Consider the following 10593-nt stretch of genomic DNA (forward strand, 5'->3'; position numbering starts at 1 on the left):
CCTGAACTGTTGACTTAGCCCCGGTCCAGTGCAACCAGATAACCCCCATTTGGCGCTTATTGCTTCTAAGCACTAGAACTCTATTAATACTTTAAAAATTCATAACTTGACATATACCAGCCTGGGACAGTATCGGGTAGATGTCCTTGAGGAGATGCCGCTCCTTCTCCGCTGAGGAGCTGTGGCGGTGCCCGCCTGGGTAGCCGTCATGTCTGACATCGGGGATTGGTTCAGCGGCATCCCCCTGCTGACGCGCTACTGGTTCGCTTCTTCGATCGCAGTGCCACTAATTGGAAAACCGGGTCTGATCAGCCCGGCCTGGCTGGTGCAGTGGCCCTACGCTTTCCGGCATCGCTTCCACATGTGGAGACCTATCACTGCAACATTTTATTTGAGTTGGTCCTGGAACAGGATTTTTGTACATGATGAATTTATATTTCTTATATCAGTATTCAACACGGCTTGAATCAGGTGCTTTTGATGGGAGACCGGCTGATTATTTGTTTATGCTCCTATTCAACTGGATTTGCATTGTGATCACTGGTTTAATAATGGACATGCAGTTGCTAATGATTCCTCTGATCATGTCCGTGCTATACGTCTGGTCCCAGTTGAATCAGGATATGATTGTATCATTTGGTTTGGAACAAGATTTAAGACCTGTTATCTACCCTGGCTCATTCTTGGATTTAACTATGACATTGATGGATCCATAATCAATGAACTAATAGGAAACATAGTTGGCCATCTCTACTTCTTTTTAATGTTCAAATATCCAATGGATTTAGGAGGAAGGAGTTTCCTGTTCACTCTGCAATTTCTGTATCTATGGCTTCCTAGTAGAAGAGGTGGAGTATCTGGATTTGGTGTTCCACCAAACTGGTATGTGTCGGGCTCCGGAAGATCAAGGAACAGCAGGTGGAAGGCATGCATGGGGTCAAGGTTTTCAGCTAGGTGAACAGTGACCCACTTTTAGCATTTTTCACAAAAAGCAATACTGTTGCACATAGAACTCTGGCACATAATATTTTGAGGAGCATTCTTTCTAGCACTGTTGGATTTAACCCCTGAAGAATACTATCTGATGTAAAGCAAAGTAAACATTTTAACGAAGGAAAAAACCCTTCAAAGTAGTGAGTAATGCTCTACCTAGCCTTTACATCTTAACATATCTTCAAAATGTTCTTTTGGGAGCATCTTTCAATTCGCTTTTGATATGTTTTTTTTCTTTATTGCTGATGCAAATTCAGGACTCCTCAATGAATGGGTTCCTCTATTTTTTGCGGCCTAGCCTCTATCAATGGAGGATATGATAGTCATCTTGCTTGTGAGAATATTTTGAGTCAAAAGCTGAGTTTTAGAATTACCCAGTATTATTTTTTGGAGTCCAATATGCCTCTTTTGTAAACCTTTTACATGCAAGCCAAATTTCAAATTTGCATTTACTTGATTTTTAGTTTCTTGGTAGGCTCCTGACTTCTGCAGGCTTCCTTTAGCGCTTAAGGGAGGAAAAGCATAGAAGCCTTCCTAGAGAAAATAAATAAATATTTTGATATTGGTAACATGGACAACTCATCCAAAATATGTTTCTAGCCCAAGTCATTTCAGAATGTCTTTCAAAACTCAAATTTCCTTGATGCACTGGAACAAAGCACTAATAAACACAACAAAGATGATGACTATCAGTCTGCAGGTGGCCCCAACTTCAGTAGATAGCAGGATTTATACCGCCCTCTGTCCTGCGTGTGGTCTGCCACTTCTTACAGCGCTGTCTTTCTGCTGCTGTGCATGCAGTGCTTCTTGTCCTGGGGTCCTTGAGGTTATGCGTCCAGGTTCCCTAAAGCGGGTGGTCCTTTCGCCATGGTGGGAAGGTCTGGGGCAGGTATCTCCAATGAGTAGCTCATGAGCTACTAGTAGCTCTTCAGCTACCTGTGAGTAGCTCTCTTGTGGGCGGACCAGCCTACTAATATAGAAGGTATTACTTGGTTGAAGTATTATATGTATACCAAAATTAAAACGCATGTATTCAAGATGCAAATGTCTGTATTTCCAAAACTCATAAGCTGTTGTTTGGTAAAACTGATTTCTTTTTCAAAACATATTTATTGCTATTATATATTATATTATATATTGCTATTATATGACTATCATATTATTACCTTGGTGCTTAGGGGATTGCATCTTTGGCTTTTATGTATTACCCATGTACAGTAATTTCAAATTGCCAAAGCCTTTTTTACATTACTGCTTGAAACTCAGCCTAATGCACTAATGTAATCACAGCTGACAATCTTGGATTCGGTGGTCACCATTACATCACTAATGTTAGTAGCTCAGGGTGATTTTCATTGAGCCTTAGCAGCTCTTATTACAGAAAAGGTTGGAGACTCCTGGGGATAAGGTGGCATTATCCATCCCACAGCCTATCCAGAAAGGCCTGTAGCCCTTCTGGGTTGTAGAAGTCCTGGGATTTGCCGTCCATGGTAATATACATTCGTCCTCCGCTGGTCGTTTGTTTTGTGGCCTTCAAAAAGGTAGGGCCCGTGCACCCGAGGTGCTATCAGGATCTGCTGTTCCTGTTCATGCCAGAGGAAGCAGTGTATAATGGGCCTCAAGCCGGGTGGGATCAGAAATCGCCTCGACCATACCATGTGTGCCCTCTGCATCTTCAATGAGGGCAAGAAGGTGATTCCAAGGAGGGTGGGTTGAAAGTCACGAAGAGAACCTCTGACATCAGTGCCCTCTGTTTTCTCTGAGACACCGAAGAAGCCGACCTTGTCTTTACAGCTCTGATCCTCAAGGTCCACAATCTTTTTGCACAAGGCATGAAGCTCCCTGTCCACAAGGAGCTCGACCCCAGATTCCAGGGAGGAAAGACAGTGGCCCAGGATCTCTACTTTGTCAAGGAAGCCAGAGATCTCAGCACTGATCAATTTAGTTTCCACTGTGAAGTCGGTCATCTTCACGTTGATAGCCTCCAGCTGGAGCCTCACCACTGTTATCTCCTTGGGGATCAGATCCATTGTGGTCTTCGATGGACCCAACGAAAGAGGTTGGGTTTGATTTGGGACACCATCTCTGTGAAAAGCAGCTGCCTCGTCGACTTCCCAGATGCCATTGTGGACTGAGACGGCTCCTGCGATTGACAGCGGTTAGCGGTTGGTCCAGGCATGGACCTGTTGAGTGGAAAGTCGGCAGCAGGATCGATGAGAGTCAAGGGTAGAGCATGGCCCCCGATGAGCGGGGAAAAGAGAGCTGGCACTGCATGGGACGAGTAAACCCTAGAGAGGGCCACAGCAAGCCAGGGCAGGGTGGAGCAGTGCCTGTGCATGTCTATGTTCTGTCCTCTGCATCAGAGGGGCTCTCTGGTGGAGGAGGACAGCACTCGGGAATCAGCAGTCCCAACTATGGTGAGGCTCACCACTGGGCAGCCTGTGGCCACTGCCCAAAGGGTGGTGAAAGGGTGTCTCTGAGTGACTACTAGTGTGGATGTGGCCTAGCAGAGAAGGCTGTCTTGCCGGTGCGCAAGGCTCTGTAGGGCAGTGGTTTAGATAAAGACCGAAGAGTGGGGCCTGAGGACTCCAAAGGGCAAGCAGACCCAGCAGGCTGAGTGGATGCAGGAAGACAATATATTATTAATAATCAAATTGATATTAATAAAATTAGTCACAACGGAGATAGCTGAACACCCTGGTGTTAGAATGGTATTAATATCTTCCAAACTTTTAGATATGATTATAGGCACTACTAATGCAGATTTTTCCCCTTTCCACCTAAGCCTAGTTCCGTTAGCTCTATGCGGTTCAATATTAGCTATGGTTCTTGGCGCTTTCAGGTCTCTGCAATTCCATGACTCAATTCGCATGGTAATGCAATTGTGATCACTCATGCTGGAAACATCCTTTATCATGATCGAACACTGGGGCATTAGACTAGATGAAACCAGAATATGATCAATGCTAGAACTAGCGTTCCTCCCAGTAAATGTAGGGATAAAATAACCACTAGCCTCTACATCAGGCCTCACCAGCTCTAAATCATAGGTTGCCATTATACTATTAATGGCCTCCCCATAGGTGTGATGTGGGAAATGAGGCGTATTTTCGCCACTATTGTTTTGTACCCCACAAGCCCTAGAGGAGGACAAACTGCATATTGTAGAATTAAAATCACCTAACCAAATAAGAGTAAGAATGCATTTTGCTTCTGCTACAAGCTTCATGAGGGCACTATCAAGCTCAGCTATTACTTTGTGCCGGGAATTGTTAAAAATATTATTATAGAAATTTATTAAAAGCACTTCAGAACCTTCTGTTAGTCGCACCCAGAGAATTTGGGAATGGGTACCAACTGTTAGATGTTTAACAACCGTCAACTTAAGGTCTACTGATATAAGAAAAAGCAGTCCCCCCTTTGCTCTTCCATGTCTAGACTCAGTAGCATCCAAGCTATAACATATATAACCATCAAAGCAAGGTTGAGCAGTACACCAGGATTCTTGAAGACAAAGAATATCATGTGATCTAATCAGGACCTCCCATCCCGGATTGTTTTCCTTAGAGGCCCAACCGGCTATATTCCAGCTAGCAATAGAGATACCCCTATGTGAGCAGTTATTAAGCTCATCTTGAACAGTATTGGGGATGTCTCCATCGCAGCATAGATCAATCACAGACACACCCAAGCTGCTAGCTACATCATTAATCGATTCCAAATTACCCCCAATAACATTACACTGTTAATAGTTCCCAGGTTATCATTAAACTGGGGATCCTCATGAGCTAACTTAAACCCATCAGAATGTTTAGACAGACCGCTAGGAATAACGGTCGCCTGAGACCTGAATGTCTTCTGATGTCAGTCATTCTGATCTAAGGAGCTCAGGGATTGGTATCTATTCTGAACAGGGATTTCAAAAACTAACCCGTAATTGGGGGATAATAATCTATTTCTGTTTATGGTATGATTAGGATGGGGGACTCTATCCCTGTTACTAGCATGGGGCGGCTTACTAAGATGGTTGTAAAAATAACCCAAAGGTCGTACAGTTATGTCAGTCTCATTCTGTGATATAGAGGCTGCTCTTAGCAGGACCGTCGCAACATGCTGGGGGTGTTGAAAATTAACAATAACACAATCCCCCCTACATGACTTCCTTGTGTTTCCTATCCAGCTAACCCTTCTTGTAGTTATAATTTGATCAAAGAACTTTACCGGGAACCCACAATGCTTATTTAGCCAGAAGGTTGTTTTATTTTTTAGTGAGTCCTGCGACTCTAAAGAGGTTCTAGTCCGGCCAAGATCTAAGCAGGGGACATTGGATAGGACAGCAACATAAGGTGCACACTCAGGTGGGAGGTCTACAGATCGGTTGTTGTTGGGTGCAGCTTCCCTAACTGATATAGCAGTCATAACAGGCTCCTGCACAGTAGTGCTTGTATTACAAGCCTGTAGTTCACTCCGACTTGCCGGTGCAGGTACTACTTGGACCTGCTTTGTCCGACCACCTGCTCGTGTGGCTACTTGCACAGAACAGGCGCTTTTATTAGTCGGTTTTATGGCAGGTTCGGCTCTACTACCATCCTTCACTGAAGGCCCATGGTGTTCCATCTTAGTCATAAGCCTATCTAGGGCACTCCCCAATCTAGACACTTCGGCTGTAAGTTCGTCTATTTTGGTGGTTAATGGCTTAACAATCAGCTCAAATTTACTCTCGATATTACCAACTAGTAGATTAAATTGCTCGGTATTAATGGTAACTGAATTGTCCTTAGCCAAGGTCCCATTTTCACAAACAAAGTTCTTGGATGCAGGTTCGGCTTTTCTTCTCGTAGAATTTCCTCCCCGTTTGTTAGCTACTTTTCTGCATGCCCTCACTGCACGCGGGGCCAACGGGCATTGCTGTGGGACAAGCTCCGGTACTACCAATAGATCTTCAATCAAGGCAGAAACCGCTGGGGGATCAGAAACTGCTACAGGTAGAACTTCGGAATCACAATGGGTGACCACGGACTCAACAGTGTCAGTTATTTCTTCTTCACGGGGTCCCAAGGACAGGGGCAGGGCAGGCAAATTATCTCGCCCTAAGGATTTTCTGCGGTCACTGTTTATCTTGCTTACAACTTTGACCAGATAGTTATCCATGGTTGACTTTTGTTTGGTCATAGTGGCATTAATTGGATTACACAACTACTGCGCAACAACAGGCTATGTGTTGTAGGGCTGTTAAACTGATATACGCCAATCCCCTGAAACTGGAGGCACACACAGCTCACAGGAACTATCAAACAATCACAAAGAGCTTACTGGATTCTGGGAGCGACGACCAAAGGGGATGGCCCAGCCCGGCCTCAATCGGTCCTCTGAGGGCCACAGAGGGCCCGCCCTTTGCCCAGGCTTAGCCCGGCGCCGCCCGCACGCGTACTCGCGGGACGAGGGACCGAGCCCGCCTTTAAACGCCTCCTGGCGTCCTGCCCCTAGGAATGCTGGGGGTTGTGGTCCGGTGGAGCAAAGCCCAGCCCTGGTAGAGCTTGAAACACCAAACAGCCAGCTGAGGACAAACGGCACACCGAGGGACTCAGCACCGAGCCCGCCTTTAAGCGCCTCCTGGCGCGGGATTTTGAGGCGTCCTGCCCCTAGAAATGCTGGGGGTTGTGGTCCGGTGGAGCAAAGCCCAGCCCCGGTAGAGCAGGAAACACCAAACAGCCAGCTGAGGACAAACAGCACACCGAGGGACTCAGCACCGAGCCCGCCTTTAAGCGCCTCCTGGCGCGGGATTGTGAGGCGTCCTGCCCCTAGGAATGCTGGGGGTTGTGGTCTGGTGGAGCAAAGCCCAGCCCCGGTAGAGCAGGAAACACCAAACAGCCAGATTTGCGATCTGCCGCCTGAGGTCCTGGAATGTAGGTATTAGCAACTTCCTGAAGAATGCAGGCGATTGTTCCCAGTTTCACCGCCAGGTTTCTCGGAGCTCCTAATCCCGAGACTTCAAGGCGCTGGACCTAACCTAGTCAAGTGGACCCCGTCTTTTAAGAAGCACGGTTCTCCCCTGACACACCCGTGTGCAATGTTCTGTAAGTGAGGGGATCTAAACAGTTTCCCAATTTTATTGTTGACCCTCCTTACCGAGTGATTCAACGCTTTCACAGAATTCCCCCCCCCTCCATTTAAATCTGGGTATCATCTGTGACCAAAGTATGGTGCAGCCCTGACACGCCTTAGCTAACCAGCCGACTTCGAAGATTATGTCCTCCATCAAGACCCTTCTGCCCAGTGTTACCAGGTCATTCCCACCTAAATACAAAATAACTATTGTGGGCGGAGGACTGTGTCTATTGAAAAGACCCGTCACAAAACTCCTAAACTGACTGAGGCAGAGGCCCCCTTTTCCATGAAAAGATACTTTGAAACCATCCTGCTCAGCTCTTTCTCTGCAATTACCTGAAAGAAAAACAGATTTCATACACCGTATATAAGAATGACCAATGACCCACACATTCTGTGTTCCTTTGTCCTGCAGTTTTAACCGCCGTTGAGAAGAATCTTGCTGTTGTGGCAACGGCAGTTTTCCCCCTGCGTAACAGGTTCGAGAAACTGAAAGCAAACAAACAAAACAAGACTGGCATCAGTCCACAATTGTATTGTACCTTCACAACATGTGCAGCCGCACATAACGCTTATAACTATTAGAAGCCCATCGTCCAATCTTCTTTACACTACTGATATGCAACCCCCTAGCCGTTGCCTCTGTGGCAGCCCCTATTCTGAATGAATGAGTGCCAAAGTCCTTTGGATTCAGACCTGCCTTGCCGATCGCCATGGCCAATACCCTTTTAAACTGGAACATGGTAAGTGGGGTACTGTCCGCATTTAGTAACAATGTCCCACCTACTGCACCACTCCTCTGTCTGAGGTAAGCTTCTAGGTGCATCACTGGGCAACATGGATTGTTTTGTGCCCTGTGAAGTACCACCCCGAGCTTCCTGATCGTTTTTTGATTTTTTAATGGTTAGTAGCAAAGCGTCACCCTGTATCTTCACGTGCGTGTTACCAATTCTCCCACCCTGTATGCCCCATAGAAAGCTAATGCAAAGACAGCTCTGAATAGTAATTCCTCCCCTATTGAACTGCAGATGGCGCCCAATGCCGTTACCAGAGCATTCAGCCGCTCCAAACCAATCGGCTGCCTGGTGTCAGGAGCAGCCCCCTGGATGCCTCGCCACCCCTTCAATGCCTTTTTTACAATGAAACTATTTGTGGGGTCTTTTGTGTCCCTGATCTGTGCAAAGAAAGAAACCGCTGCTACATGTCGCCTGGCTGTCGCCGCGGACCGCCCCTCCCTGTTCAAATTGTCTAAATACAAGAGGAATGCACTCGACTCATGCCAGCTATCCGCCCAGTCCTGCCCCAAAAAAGTGCAGTAAGACCAAAACGCCCCTTCGTAAGCATTCCTGGTCCTGGGTGCTAGGCTAGCAGCCATGAGGTTCTGTAGTTGGGGGCACCAATCTGCCAGAGTACTTCCGGGAAGTGTGTTGGTGCTGTCTCTGCAGATGGTAGATGTTCCCTGAAAACCTGCATCTTGAAGCGAAAGAGTGCGTCAGCGGCATTATTCAGCACCCCCGGGACATGTTTAGCCTTAAACTGTATGTTCAGCGTCATACATAACAGCACTATCTCTTTCAACAGGCGGAGAATCATTTTGCACCGTGCCACCTGTTGGTTGAAGCATTCGACCACTGTCATGTTATAGGACCAAAAAATCACCGATTGATTTCGAAGATGATGGGGCCAAACCGTCAATGCCACCCAAATGGGAAACAGTTCCAAGAAACCTATGTTGGCTGTTAGACCACTCTCGACCCACCAAGCCGGCCACTGTTGCGCCACCCAGTGGTTCCCAAATATGGCACCAAATCCCACACTGCCCGCAGCATCAGTCCATAAACCTAACTCCGCGGAAGTAGTGGTGGGACCGGGCCACACTACCCTGCCGTTGAAACCCTCCAGAAATGCGATCCAAATCCGCATGTCCTGGCGAACCTCAGACAACAGTCTTGTGTGATGATGTTTTTCGTGCACGCCTGTCATGGCCTGTGATATGGAACGTGAGAATGGTCGTGCCATAGGTATTACCCGTAGCGCAAAATTCAACTGTCCCATTGCCTGTTGCAGCTGGTGTAAGGTTACCTTACCTTTTGACAGACATTTTTGCAGTACTGCTTGAAATGTCATTATTTTTTCCTTAGGTAACCTAAAACATCCTTGTACTGAGTCCAATTCAATGCCTAAAAATTCTATTGTGGTTGCTGGACCCACTGCCTTCCCTGGTGCCAGAGGGACCCCAAATGTACGCATGAGCACGCAAAATTCCTCCAATGCCCCTGCGCATTCCCGGGAGTCCGCCGACCCCAGAAAGATAAAGTCATCAAGATAATGCATGACAAATTGGTGTCCCGTCGCCTGCCTGAAAACCCATTCCAAAAATGAACTAAATTTTTCAAAGTAAGCACAGGAAACAGAACAACCCATGGGCATGCACCTATCCATGTAGACTTTTCCATGAAATGAAAAACCTAACGGGTGGTGATCTAAAGGATGCACCGGCAGCAGCCGGAATGCGGATTCAACATCTGATTTGGCTAGCAAGGCCCCTGGTCCCAAAACCCTTAACATCTCCACCGCCTGGTCAAAGGAAGCATATTTTACGCTGCAGAGTTCCTCATTGATGGCGTCATTTAATGAATTGCCTCTAGGGGCTGATAGATTATGAATCAACCTGAACTCCCCCTCCTCTTTCTTTGGGACCACCCTCAGGGGGGAGCAGACAAGGTTTGGAACAGGGACGAAGTCAAATGGACCCGCTATTCTACCCAGGCGCAATTCCTTATTAATTTTTTGTGCTGCCACCCCTGGGTTTGATCTTACCGACAGCTGATTTTTACACTCTGGTGTCCCTGTGTAATCCCCAACTGGGATCCTAAAACCATACAAAAACCCTTCCTGTAACATCCTAGCTGTGGCATGATCTGGGTACCTATTTAACCATGGAGTAATAGCAAATAGTTCAATGGGTGAATGCGTTACCATTTTTTCTTTTTCCTTATTCTTGTTTTTTCCTCCCTATATTTCCTGAAAAGGCATTCCCTTTTTTAAGGCATTTCGACTCTGGGTGAGAGGGGTGATTACATATGGAGCATGCGTGCCTGAATTTACAAGTGCCTTGGGCTCTGGTGCATGTCTTTCTATTGAAATCCCAGGGTTCCGGACCGGAACATTTGGGCATGATGTGGGCACCACCGGGATCACCATTGGTACCACCGGGATAGCTGCTGGAAGCACCGGACTTGCTGCAGGCACAGGCACAGGGGTCACTGGAACATTTGGCGCTACATCAGGAATAACTATAGGGGTCTCGGGTATAACTGGAAGACCTGAGGGACCCTCCCCATCAGGGGTCTCCGCTAAAGGTTGCCCTGCTTTTGAGTCATGGCTCTTCCCCTCCTTGCATCTAACCCGCTTGGGGAGTGCTTCTAGTTCGCCCCTGGGCCTTGGTCGCACTATTGTCCGCTTGGGCCTGCCTGATGGCCCACTCTGGTC

The 10593-nt window shown here is 47.1% G+C and overlaps 1 pseudogene; it reads left to right on the forward strand.

The window, feature by feature from the left end:
* The first annotated feature begins 208 nt into the window (after positions 1 to 208).
* On the forward strand, positions 209 to 965 carry LOC146871311 (derlin-1 pseudogene; annotated as a pseudogene).
* The last annotated feature ends 9628 nt before the right edge of the window (positions 966 to 10593 follow it).

This window comes from Triturus cristatus, chromosome 1_1 (assembly GCF_964204655.1).
Source record: "Triturus cristatus chromosome 1_1, aTriCri1.1, whole genome shotgun sequence".
NCBI lineage: Eukaryota > Metazoa > Chordata > Amphibia > Caudata > Salamandridae > Triturus > Triturus cristatus.